This window comes from Propithecus coquereli, unplaced genomic scaffold, assembly GCF_000956105.1.
Source record: "Propithecus coquereli isolate 6110/MARCELLA unplaced genomic scaffold, Pcoq_1.0 Scaffold118, whole genome shotgun sequence".
NCBI lineage: Eukaryota > Metazoa > Chordata > Mammalia > Primates > Indriidae > Propithecus > Propithecus coquereli.
The window spans coordinates 2980579-2995018 of NW_012135858.1; the positions used below are offsets into that span (position 1 = coordinate 2980579).

General features: G+C 41.4%; 1 pseudogene; it reads right to left on the reverse strand.

The window, feature by feature from the left end:
• LOC105822203 overlaps positions 1–1754 on the reverse strand; it is a 138774-nt pseudogene extending 137020 nt beyond the window's left edge.
• Between the last annotated feature and the right edge of the window lie 12686 nt (positions 1755–14440).

Below are 14440 nucleotides of genomic sequence, written 5' to 3' on the forward strand. Positions count from 1 at the left end.
GGCATCACTAAATCTTAAACAGATGAGAGTATATTTGTATCTTTTCCTAGAATGTATGAATTTTAATTCCCATAAGCAATAACTCTCTTTAAAGACGATAAGCAATAATAATATGAATTAAAATTAGTTTAAATAAAAAAAAAAGCCAAACAATATCATAGCACTTTAGAATGATCATTTTTTAATATGTGCTAGCAATAAACTTAAAGAAAATTCCTATATTAAAATATAATATGTGATCAGAGGAAGACCTTACTATTTTAAAATTAGTTTAAATAAACTAAAAAGCCAAACAATATCATAGCACTTTAGAATGATCATTTTTTAATATGTGCTAGCAATAAACTTAAAGAAAATTCCTTTGGGAAAGAGGGAATAATGCCAGAAATAATTGTTAAATATAAAGTGGTTTCAGGAAAAGATTATTAACTCAAAATTGCCCCACAGAAATATATATAATATATACTGAGGAAGTCTGAATTCCATTGGGATTTTCATCACTTAGTCCATAGCGTTAGCAAAGAAATCTGAAATCTCCCCATTAGCCTGTAGAATGGGGCTCAAAGGAAATGTAAACCAGATGGGGTCTGTTTCCTGCAGCCCAGAGCTGAAGTGATTGGTGAGGTCCCAGGCACAAAGGGAAAGGAGAACTCACAGCCACACCGAGAACAGTCTCAACTTACCGCGTCTTGACACGGAGAGAAATGAGTGTTATTTACTCTGGCGACCACTTGGCTGATAGAAGATATAAGGTCAACCAGCTGGTTTTAAAACTTAATTTACTATCTTCTAGATTCACATTGTATTTATTTGAGAAGGAAGAGTAGCCAAGGGCTCTTATTCATTTTGCTGTGGCCAAAGCTAAAGGAAGGTAAAGTGAATTTTCGAAGCATCTATGACCTGCTAAATGCGCATTACCCATTAGATTACAGGGCTGTGCTCTGGCCCACATCATTTTGCTGGCGAGTCAGATTAGAGTGAAATTTATTACAGATGAAAGAGGGTGTCAATTTCCACTGTGGTTGTTCCTCTAAAGCAATTACAACAAGGGAGGCAAAGGAGAACGTGATGTGAAGGGAAGAGATAATAGTTATGGTGCCATATTTGGGAATGTGTCCTTCTAAAATGATGAAAGTCATTCATTACGAACTGGCTGGGTATCTGCTCTGTGCCAGGCACTGCTTTCTATATGCTGGGATGAAAAGATGACTAATAGACACTGGCAAGAAGCTCTCCCAATCTAGTTGTGGAACTTTTAAAAATAAAAAGTTACGTTATCAGGCGATGAGTCTTATTTGAGCAGGGTAAGCCTTTGAGGACTTAATGGAGTGGGATATGAAAATGTGACCAACAGTTGCTTGGAGAGGCCGGCGGGGGAAGGGGAGAGGAACTCTTTCATCATTTGAAGGAGAAGAGCCTTCATTTCTTGAGGGTAAGCTTTATCCCCAGCAAAGATAGAAGAGTCCTTTTGTGTTTCAAAGATTTAGACTCTACAGCACTTGCCAACGAAATTTTCCTTCCCATGTTAAGAGAAAATTGATGAGGTGGACGGTGGTGGGCAGAGGGGCAGCAGGACTGAGTACCCCTGAACTGCAGAAACGGGTGCTGAGCAGCGTGGAGAGGTCAGAACGACAGGTGGATGATGCCGCCCTGACAACTGTGACAACGGCATCTTGGAGTGGGGACCAAAGCCCCCGGGCCATGCTAGCTGGGTGAAATAGGCCACCAGAGGAGCCACAGGCTCTGGGGACCATGCCGGTCAAGGCAGTCATTGAACAAGCAAGACTGGCTTCGGAAACGCCACAGTGCAGGACCTCAGCGGGGTCAAGCTCATATTTTTTGAGTAGTTTCCTCATTTCCAACCATCCCAAGAGACAGAAGAAGAGAAAAATATAGTAACAAAACCCAGAACGACTCCCTGGTGGTGGCTCTCTCCAGCTTAGACAGACAGTAGACTTGCAGAGTCACAGTTATATGTCAATGTGACAAATATTATTTTAACAGGGTAATTTATTCAGATTTTAATGTAGCCAGGTATGAAAACTCAAACCATGATTGAAGTTGAGGGCTATAGCGTCTCTATACCATTTTCTTAGCCTCTGATCACACTGACTTCTGTGTCATTCAAGTAAAGGGATTTTTCCAATAGTTGGTAGGTTGCTGTGACTGATTTCTCAGAGAGCACTTCCCCTTGTGTCAGTGAGGGTCGCATAACAGAGACTTCTTGCTGAGGATGTGCCCTCCTATGCTACATATCTGTAAAGTGGCAGCTGTGAAACTGGGTCACCTAATTCCAGAAAGACCCCTTGATGTCTCGTTGCTGTGCTCAGGGAGCCACCTCCCCGTTAAACGCGAAACACGGTGTACCGGCCAATGCAGGCAGTACAAAATGGGCCCCGATGCGAGGATTTCCCCTCCATCAGCCTAATCCAGCTTAGTTTTTAATACAGCCACAGCCTATCTGCCTGATTCTATTTTACAGATGCACATTAAGCAATGGAGAAACTGAGGTTTAGTTGGCCATAATGTCACTTAACACATCAGTTCCTTAGCTGCTGAGCGTACATAAATAATGAGATCTGTATTACTGCCTTATTTTGGGCAGATCTGCTAGAATGAGAGTGTTACAATAATACTGCATTCCAGGGAATCAAATGGACTACATACCTTGAGAACATTGCCATTTCTAGTAGAATTCAGATTAAGTGTAAAATCTCCTAGGCTTATATACAGGACTTAAATTTTATTAAAAAAAAGTGTGTGTGTGTGTGTGTGTGTGTGTGTGTGAGATGAGTACATCGTTTTGATAACATGGGGATGGTGGGAAAAACAACTATTTGATAGATTTTATCATTTAAAAAAAGTAGTAACACCCAATACTGTGTATTCTCCCATCTGTAGTAAAGTCTTTTGTAGTGAAAGGTTGTTACTATTTTGTGCAGTGTTGAGCAACCCTCAACCCTTTTGCTGTGTTAACATCTCTGCATTATCGCTTCTTTTGCAAGGCATATTTCTGCTACAGAATTTGTAACATTGAGAAACATTTAATGAGTTATCAGCAAACACTAAAGATAAAAAGAACTTTGATTGAATTTCATAAGCTGCTTAACATTCCTGTGTTCTGAGATTGCAATGAATGTTTACACTTCTGTTAATAAAATTCTATCAAGCAGATGACAGGTACCAATTAAAAGCAATCACAAAGCATACTCTTTCCGTAATCCCTGAAGCAGTGTCTTTAGACGCCGGTTTGCAGAAGTGTTACCTGGCATGGAATAGCTTTGATTCTCAGTAGCATCTATAGCTTGTGGGATTTCAGCCATTCCAATGTGGGAGAGCCAGAGGGAATAGAAAATGAATTTTGGCGTTTGTTGCATGCAGTATGGAAAGACATTGGCCTGTGGTTTAAGCTGCTGAAATGGTAGATATAATGCCTGTTTCAGTAGGGCAGTCTGAGCTGACACAAAAAATAGATCCCCACATGTAAAATGTCTCAGATGCAGTAGAATTGTGTTTTCTACTCACCCAAACTCCTGGTAGGTATTTCTGGTTAAAGGCTGGCTCTTCTCCAGGTAGAGCCATCAGGACGCAGCCATCTTCTGGCCTCACTATCATTGTCACCTTCAGCATTCAGTCTGCAGATTCACATCTTACAAGGGCTGACCTGAAAATGGTGCACCTCCTTTCTGCTCACATGCCATCGTGCGGAATTGAGCCACAGATGTACACCTAACTTCACAGGAAGTTGGAAAAAAGCATTGTGCTGAGAATCTGGGAGAAGAAAGCAGGAATTTGATGAAAAGCTAGGTGTTACCACAATACCCAGTGTGATTCCTATGAAACAATTTCTTTTAGAGAAGGGCATTTGCAAAGGGCTTGCTTGTCATTCTGCCTTGGGCCTGTTGTGTTCTGGGCAGAGTCAGGCTATGTGTCTTGGGCAAGGGAAGTAATACCGGTTGCTGTAAGTTTTCTGGGAACATATCTTAGCTCAGATCCTGTCTTTCCAGCCCAGCCTTTCCACAGGCTCTATGTCCCCACGAGAGCTATGAACTAAGCTACTCCTATGGCTGGGAGCAATTTACATATTCTCTACAAGGACATATTTTGTTTGACAATATATTTTTATTTAATATAATTGTGAATATATATTATGCATATAGAAATGTGCATATATATAAGGTGCATGTGTATGAGCACATTATACTATATATAATACATATTTTATACAGTTCAATAAAGTATAAAATAATGTAGGCTCATAGATTCCCTTCACAACTTATTTCAATCAAACATCTGATAGATTATCCTACTTTTAAGGTCTTAGAAGGTAGGTATGTAAATCCACTATGGAAAGTCATCCTGATGTTCCTCAGCATACGAATTTTGAGGATCTTTCTCATCAGTAGCTGGGTCCTCTGTTTCACTGAGTGTTGTGCGTCCTCCTTCCAAATCTAGGAGGCAGACACTTCAAGAGTTGATTTGCATCAGTTGATTGCCTGGGGAAAGGGTCCCAGCCAAGGAAGTTTTGTGTGGGTCTCCAGTTGGGTTGGAGGGGTGAGGATAGGGAGTGGGAGAGCTGACCCCTAATCCTGCTCCCCCAAATTAGTGTCCGAGTTCTATGTAGGAGGGCAGAGAAGCTGAAGACACTGTGTTCACAAGGCATCCTGGAGCTATGGAGCCATAGGCGACAACAGTGAGGAGGAAGAGGCTTCTCCCCTCTCTGGCTCTCTGCCATGATTGTGGCAGCAAAAGCTTCAGGGCATGCAGTACTTCAAGGGCACCTTGACAGTTGATTGCTCTGGGAGCCCTGGTAGAGAGTATCCTCGGCCCAGATATCTATTTTAAAATGTATGCAGGATTTTGTTTATATCTAGCTATTATGAGGTCAACAGATTAGGAGAAAATTACCATCAAAAAAATAGTTTGTTACTCACGGTTCCCAAGAGGAAGTATCACTCCACGCCACAGAGTCACATAGAGAAGCATCAGGGTTGGTCAGGGGCAGGAGCTTCCACTATGGGTTTCATGGGAAGGAATGGGCCAGGCAAGGAAGGCAGCTGAGCAGGCCTAGACCGGCTGTTTGAGGAATTTGGGCAGGCTCTGGGCTCTAGGGGTGGTCTCTAATTGCGCAGTCCTTGGCTTTGGGGTGATTTTGGGCAGAGGTATAGTATCCTGGACTGCAGGAGCCTGTGCTCATAGGCAAGTGGTTTGCTCTCTCTAGGGATTAACTAACCCTGTGAAGGGCAGGGCCCAAGCTATCAAAACATCATCAAATATAGACAATAAAGAAAACGTAAGTAATACAACATTCACATTCTCACAGAGGACACTGGCATCAGTGGCCCTGGGGAGATGCTACGCTCAATTGTCTTTAGTGTGTTAAAGAAAAAATCATTCATGACACCTGTTGAAGATGGTAGGCAGAGTTTATGGGGGCCATGGAGATATGTCCAGGGGGCACTGCAATGGGGTCTCAGACAGCAGGGAGAGAGATTGAACTCAATTCTGACTCCAACAAGGACAAGTGAGATTATAACCAAGTAGCAGGGTGGGGGTCAGTGGGTGAAAAAGTCCTAAGAGGAAACCTGAAGGATGGATGAGAGGTCTCTGGGTATAAGTTGACCTGATGGGGTTATTGCTGAAGGCGGGCCAGGATGCTAAGACAGTGAGTGTGGTCAGATACCTAGGGTGGGGGATTTTTGCTGAACTGATTTAGCAGGATTTTTGCTCCAACTGGATTCTCCAAGGGCAGAGACGGAAGGCCACATTTAGGCCTGGTCAAGCCAAGAACTCAGAGGCATCTGACAAAAGTTTTGGTCAAAAGAGAGAGGCTTTGTTAGGTGGTGGTAGATATAATCAATGTGGCATCAAAGAGTCTCGGAATTGGGTATGTAGTGTTTTGACTAGTCACTGAAAATTTTATGTTGAGAGGAGGACCTATTTATGGTATCTGAGTTTTTGTTGTCAATGTGATCCTATGGTACACACAGGCTCAAAGGGCCTATTAATGCAAGTGACCAAGATCTTTTATGCAATAATTTTTTAAAAATTTTTTGGAGATAGGGTCTTGCTCTGTCACCCAGGCTGGAGTGTAGTGGTGCTATCATAGCTCACTGCAACCTCAAACTACTGGGCTCCTCCTACCTCAGCCTCCCCAGTAGCTGGGAATACAGGCATGCTCCACAATGCCCAGCTAAGTTTTCTACTTTGGGTAGAAATAGGGTCTCACTATGTTGCTCAGGCTGGTCTCACACTTTTGGTCTCAAGTGATCCTCCACCTCAGCCTCCCAAAGTGCTAGGATTACAGGCATGTGCCACTGTGCCTGGCTTAGATACAGGTATAATGAAGATGTAGAAACAGTTGCTAACATTTATTTTAACTTTTTGTACATCTGTTGACTCATTTGTGCCTAAGACAGCTCTTTTTCAGGTTGCTTAATCCTAACTTTTTCAGTCATCTCTCCTGAGCCTTGTTTTCCCCAACTTTATATAAAATGTATTGTCTCTCTTACATAGAGGGGAGTTAAAAAGTTGTAATTTAAGCACTGATAATGAAACTGTACTTCAGGGGTGACTGTTCTTCATTCAGGTACATGTTTATATTGTAGATGAAGGCCTTTGTGCAAGCTTAGTGGGCTTAGATCCAGAATGTTCTGCAATAAAAAATATATGGGGATTCGGGGGATTGGGACTAGAGCTGGAATCGAGGGGTAGAGATGGGGCTCAGAACCTCATTAGGAGGCTGGACCCGCAGGAGAGGAGGTGAACAGTAGTGAGTGGGACTGAAAAACTGCTGTGATTTTCTGAGATAAAAGCCCCCTCCCTTTGTACCTCTGAGTAGTCAGGAAAGACTTAACTTGCATTGCATCGTGATTTAGGAAAGAGGCTGTGTCCAGTCTTTGGGTCAATGAGAAAGGACAGAGAGCATGAGAAAGCAGCCGGATTGGTGGATTAGAGCTTGACATGACCGGCGACACTTGTGCCTCTGCCCAGGGATCAGCAGATGTACTGGAGCAATGTGCTTCCTCCTGTAGTAAAGAGTGTCCAGTTAAATTTGGATTCCAGATAAACAGTGAGTAATTTTTTTCATATAAGTATGTCCCGGCCAATATTTAGTACACTTCTGTATTTTATTTTGCAGCAGTGCCCCCTCCCCACCCTGCATATATGGGGCTTGAACCAGTAATTCTGTAAACCTAATAAACCTAAAAGGTCAAGGTGACCTTCGCTAGTGAAAAGATGGAAGGCAGCATGTTCTGAAATCTAAGTCATACCTCCATTCCCTGATTCTCATTTAAATTGAGAAACTCAATGCAAGATTTCTTTGTCATTGTATTTTCCTTTTGCTGATTACGTAGAAAAAATTGGCACAGGGAGACTGAGAAGATATGTCACAACACAGGTGTCCTGACTAGAGTTAGGGACCCTTGGGTCTGAGAGAAATGTTGATAAAGTTTTGTGTCAATGAAATTTTAAGGTGATCCATATCTTCCTTCTAAACCTATCTTAAGGTATTAGTTATTAATAAAACATGGCATCCTTAAAATATTTTCTATGAAAACATAAGTACTTGGGATAGAAAGGTTAAATGTTAATCTGGAAGACCCCATGCATAGTAACAACTTTGAGAAAACAATTGGTCCCGAAACTCAGGGTCTTATTTTCCTAAAGCCATGTGAAATGAGTGGTACCATTTCTATTTTGGTACAAAATAATTACATGGAGTGAACTTAGCCTGTCCTCCATATTCCTTGCAATGCAACCTACAGCATTTTACAGTCATCGGGAAAATAAAGAAAGCACAATCCATAGTTTCTGGACAGCGTTGAGTGTTTCATTTGTCTTCCAAGTGAAGTTGCTGAGAGTGGGTGAAGAACTGAGCTGTGAGAGTCAGTTATGAATTCCAGAGTGGAGGGGCCCAGGAAGGGCTTCTTCCGGGGCTGTGCAGAAAAATCTGAGCTCCTCTTACAGGACACAGATGCTCTATTGGAAGGAAGCAATTCAGATCGGAAGCTGGGCAGCATGCAGGTCATGAACTTAGAGTTTAAAATATCTGTCTGTGACCCCACCAGCCAGCTAGGATTTCCTGCTGACCCTGGAAATTCAAAGGATTCTAAATTGGCACACAAGTTTGCCTCCTCCTCACACTCCAGATGTCCAACAAAGAGTTTCCAGGCTTTGATACAGGTAGCAAATGTTTTGTGGCTTTGCTGTCGTTAATTAACGGCTGAGGTCAACACCCTGGGTAATAGAAATGGCCAAACTATCCCCCTAAATAATGCAATTTGAAAGCCAAAAATATGAATTCACTGACTTAGATAAACGACATAGAAGGATTAAAAAGTAAGGGCAGCTGTGTTATTGTTAAAGAAACTAGGCAGCTGGAATCCATAGGATCCCAGTCTGGTCAGCTGCCCAGTAGACTAAATTTTAAAATTGATTGTTAACAGTTAGGAAACACAAAACCCACACGCTAGCTCTACTGGAAGAAAACACTGGTTTGCAATGAAAACAGAATCAGCAAAAAGTGAAATTCCAAACTTGGGGATTATTTTTAAGAAAAAGTATCCTTTGAAAGATAATTGTTTAAAGAAAGTATAATCATGATTCATGTTAAGGTAAAATAAACATGTGCTAAAGATTTCATTAATATTTAACTCATTAATTGAGAGAGAACCAATAAGATGTGACAGCCAGTTCAGAGGAAAACTCAGAGAAATGTATATGTGAAAAGTATGTATTTACGTACATATATGAATAAGGAATGCTAAAAATGGGGGCCTGGTGCAGTGGCTCTCGCCTGTAATCCTAGCACTCTGGGAGGCTAAGGAGAGAGGATTGCTTGAGGCCAGAAGTTTGAGACCACCCTGAGCAAGAGAAAGACCCCATCTCTACTAAAAAAAGAAAAATTAGCTGGATGTAATGGTACACACCTGTAGTCCCAGCTACTCGGGAGGCTGAGGCAGGAGAATCGCCTGAGCCTAGGAGTTTGAGGTTGCTGTGAGCAAGGCTGATGCCATGGCACTCTAGCCTGGGCAACAGAGAGAGACTCTGTCTCAAAAAAAAAAAAAAAAAAAAGGGAGGGGGGGAAGTAATGTTGAAAATTAATTTACAAGTAAATGCAAAAGTGGCTTTTTACAGAAGGGTGAGAATGGAGGGTACGGGAGGAGAAACAATTAAACAATTACCTTTTCACCTGGACAAAATTAATTTGCATGTCTATAGACAAGAATCATTTGCATTGCTATTAGTTATCTACAAATTACAGAGTTCTAAATAGCTCAAAGACAATGAGAGATGAAAACCTCAATGAGTCAGAAAATAGGGAATTAGACAATGCCATCAGAAATATTCAATAATGTTGTTGGTCTTTAAATGGATAGCATTGTTGTCAGTCTATTTAAAAGTCTTTCACAGTTTATTCTGACATATATGACACTCGAAAATGAAGGCAGACATATTACTGCAAGCCTTTTTAATGTCAAACTAGAGTAATGGTTCTCAGTTGGTCCTTGGGCCAGTAGAATAGGCATCACCTGGAACTTGTTAGAAATGCCAATTCCTGAGCCCCCACCCCAGAGCTACTGAATCCGAATTGCAGAGTCTGTGGATGGGTCTAGCAATCTGTCTTAATGAGCCCTCCAGATGATTCTAATGTACACTGAAGTTTGCGAGGCACAGGTAGACAATGTAACATCGTCTGCCTTCCAGTTGATCAGAATTCTCAAACTCAGAAAGGTTAGATGTTACCTTGTTGAAATTTGATAAGTTGCAAATGATTTTTGTTTGTAAATATGGAAACAAGGTCTGTCTTGTAGACAAGATAACAGCAAAGGCTGTGATTCTGCCTCTTACTTAGCAATCTTGTTTCAGCATTCTTTCTTTCATTGGCTGTACAGAGCTGTTTCTCCTGTCTTTGAACTAGCTTTGTCATCCTGCTGGTTTCCTTATTAACTGGGTAAATAAATTTTGGACAAATACTCAGCAAATATTTGCAAATCATGTCTTTAACTCTATAAAAATTATATTTTGACATAATACAACTCAAGTAGGAGGTGCTTTGATCTACTTAAGGGAATGAAGTGCAATTAAGGCAATAAAAAGGATCAGGTCAGGGTGTGGGGATGGATGTGTTTGGAACTTTTTTGGGGACACTATTATATCATAGATCAGGCCTTACGCTAAGCTTTTCAATGAGAGTTATATGGATATTCTCCAGTTTTCCCTGTGGCCATGTCCGGTTGGATTTTCAATCTCCTTATTTCTTTCTTCTCATCACTACCTGTTACCCGGTCTCTGTCCTGCCACGCCACCACACTCACCAATTTACACTTTGCCTCCATGAAGGTCTGTGCCAATTCTCACACCAACCAGTTGAGAATGTCAGTGATAAAAACATAGCAGGGACTAGAGAGAAAAGCTGAGTTGACTTCTTATGATAAAATAAACAGTAGGTCCCAAAGGTTTTTAAAATTATGCTCTGCTAGGAACTTCACACAAATACCTCGAGGATGCTCATTAATTTTTCACCTGCCTTTGTAGGTAGCTTGGTGCCAAAAAGTTTAAGATGGAAAGAGGGCTCTAGGAAGACTTTCTGTCTTTGCCAACTTTCACAAAACCCTTAAGGGAAACAGACACTGTATGTAAGGCAGCTTTACCGGCTGGGAAAACAAACCTAGGAGCTTTGAGGAACTCTGCTGCTATGCTTCCAAGTGAAGGGAACTTTTATTTTTAAACTAACTTACTTCTATTTGCTCAGATAAAACTGGTTGTTGAGGGGGTTCAGCAGGGAACTGTAGATATATTTAAAAGAGATATCTTCCACAATCAGAGTGATTATGGGAAGTCTTAACAGGTGAGATTGGACTGAAGAAGCATAAGATCCAGAGTGCCATTGCTGCAAATGTTTTCTAAAACGAGTACTCTGCGAATCTTATTGTCACAAAAGAGGTAAGGGAACCCATTACAGATGAGACTATGTACCAAATCCCTTTGGCTTCACCTACATTTATCTCATGTCTTTTTCTCCATGGACCTGTTAGGTAGATAGTGAGGGATTCCGGGTCTCCCAGGGATGAAAGTGGGTGCTCTTGCCCCCATCATGGTCCTGCCCAACCCTATTCTCCAAACCTGGGGGAGGAGGGAATACCCTATGAATCTTCCAATCAGAATTTGGTGTGCCAGCTGCAAAAGAATGCAGAGGACTCTCTATCCCACGGGCCAAGCCACATGGGTACCATAAAATCTGGAAAGTGAACTAGAACTCACATGTGCAGTTAAGGCTCAGGTCATGTGGCTCCCAACTGTCTGATCAAAGTGGTTCCATGGTGACCTCTGAACCACGAAGGAGGTCCCTATCCAGACATTATAAAATTAGGTGCAGACCATAGCCAGCCTCTCTTTCTTTGTCCTTCCTTTTGTTTGCTCAGCTGCGACAATGGGTCTGGTTGTCATCCATGGTGTATATACCATGCTCTGCAAACCTATATTTTGCTCTTGCCCTATAATCCTATCTTTCTCTCTTCAATAAACCTCATTTTCATGCTTGCCTTACTTTGGTGCATCTGGTCATTCTTCGACCATGAGCGAGCCAAGAACCGACGTTTCAGACAAAAACCTGACAGATCCTCCTCACTGGTTTTAAGGTTTCTACACCTTTAGACACATTAAACACAGTGTCACCTGTAGATAGTTTTTTGGGACCTGCACAGTGTTTAAAACAATTGGATTTTGAATGTGTGTAGGTCCCTCTTTCCCTGCTTTATCTGAGATGTGAGTTGGGCACTCTCTCCCAGACTATGGTGATCTTTTTTCTTTGAAATCCTCTCAATTACAGCTTCCCAGTATACTAAATGTAAGACAATTGTTCATTAAATAAACATAGAGACATTATTAAACTCTTACAAGGAGAGAATGAGAGAAAATGTGACAAAGACCTTATGAAAACCATAGATCGGGGATAGGCTAAGAGATCATAGAGTCTTCTGCAAACTTGAACTTTTCCAGGAGCATGAAATTATCTCCTGTAACAACCCCCACATATATAACCCAAGGCTCAGGGAGACTGACTAGATTTACTCTTTGCAATGTCTGCCCTTGTGGTAATAACACAGTTGGTATGACTCAACGCACAAAATTCTTTCATCTCTGCGAACCACCCTATAATATAAACCAGAGTGGTTACCCCACTTCCCTCAGTCTCTCCTCGAGACCCTAACGTGCTACGTAAACAATGAAAAGGCCCCCTCAGCGCATAACTTTCTACAGTAATGAACTTCAAAGGCATTTGTGATATTCCATTCACAAGTATTTCTAATTTGGGGCAGATGCTCATATGCTAAACAACTCAGCTGTATGTGACATTTATATTGTGAACCTATTGTCACAAAGCACTGTTCTCCTTTCTCTCTCAGTTGTAATTTGTTTAGAGAAAGCATCTTGGGGGCAGGGGGGTGAAGGGTGGGCAGCAGCTCACAGGCTGCCAGGCGGGATGTGTGTGGCCTTGGGGAAAGTCTGCATTGAATGAGAATACTCACTGTGGATTTTCATCACCAGAAAGAATGCTGGAGGGAAACTATCTGTACATAAATTCCTTTGCCTGGAAGTCAGGAGGGGAAAGAATGTTCAGAGATGCCCTGCAGGGTGACTTTGTCTCTTAAGATGCATTTATAGTAACTGCATCCTCTCTGTGCAGGGAGAGCTTAAGGCCCCTTGCCAACACCCCCAAGTTACAAAGTGTACTATTTTTCTTTTATTTGTCTAACTCCATTCCTTCTTTATCAATAGTCTGTGAGATGGAAGGGAGACGAGAGAGGCAAAACATCTGGGATCAAATCTCATTTCTTATCCTTGACATTTAATTTCAATGAGCATTTTTCTTAATTCTGTTTTAGTTAAGCAAATTCTATCAATTCTTTTCTCAGAATTAACTCTTCCATCTGTTTCTGTCTGTCCATGTCACGCTGCCACCATCTTACTTCTGGTACTATCTTCTAATGCCTAGAAAACCGGGTAACCGCCTCCTGTTCTCCAGTCTGTCCTCACGGCAGGACCAGTTTTAGATCTTCCTAAAACTCAAGCTGATCAAATCACTTTCCACTCAAACCTGGCACTCATGTCCTTCAATTAGCAAATATTTGAGTGTCTGCTTTATGAAAATGATAATTCCAGACCCCAGAACATTGTAACCATTTTTTTTCATGTTCTGTCTATGATATTTTTCAATTTGTCTGCTCACTCTGTCCTGAACACCCATTGAGTTTTTGGATCTCCAATTTTTGCTCACTCTTTCATCCTGGCCTGGAGTGCTGGATCCTGTCCTTGTTATCTACTCAGTTCCTACTCCTCTTGGAAATTCTGGTCCAATGCCAGCTCCTCTGTGATGCCTTCTATGACCCTGTTATGGCCCGCTTGCCTATCCTTTCTCCAAACTTACTTATCAATGATCAACTTCACTCAGTCAACTGACTTCATCTACTGTTAAGCATTGTCTTTTATCTGTTTGTGTTTTCACCCTGTGCCTTCACTGTGACCATAAGTTCCTGGAGAACAGAAACGTATAATATATTCCTTTGCATGTTGCAGTGATCAGAAGAACATAACTAATAGATAAAATACATGATGATTATTTGAAACAGCATATATTTACTATCAAAGAAATAGATATCTGAATAAAGAAATCTGTTATTAATACTATCAGTCACACATACACCCCCCCCCAACACACACACAAAGACTGAAAAAAAAAAAGACTGTTTTCAGTGTCTGGGAGTAGACCTGGAAGAGCTAATGATCTGGGTCCAGGTCAAGGGAATTCGTTCAGCCGCACCTATAGGAAAGGAAAAGATGATGTTCTCTTTACCCTTCACAGCTCTTAGTCTGGACAGACCCCTCTCACAAAAGACAGATTAACAAGAGAAAAACAAAGAGTTTGTTAACAAGTAGACCTCATGTATACATGAGTGATACCCAGGTGATGAGCATTAAAAGACGTGGCTTTGAATTCAGGCTTAAATTGCATCTTTGACAAAGAATGGTAAATTTTTAGAGAAGTGACAGGACAAAGGAAAAGGACTTTGAGTCCTTAGGGGCAACGAATTGTGGGAAGGTGAATAAATGGTAGTTAAAGGCTGGTTAGTAAAGTTTGTCGTGTCGAACCCTCCAGTGCTGTTTCTAGGCTTACTATGGTCTAAAGTTGTCTTCAGTGATCAACCTTTGTCCTTTCTGGCAGGGAGGGGAGGAGGGGAAAGGGTTAAAACAGGTTATAACAAGTGGTGACAAGTTTGGTGAGGTCAATATTTAGTATTTACATCAGTATCATTCTGTAAATGCTATCCACAGCTAAACCATATAGTGTACTTTTCCTTCATCTATACCTTTGTTTCCTTAGAGTTGATAAATATCTTGTTTTTGTGGGATTTTTAGTGTTTAATTTTTTAAA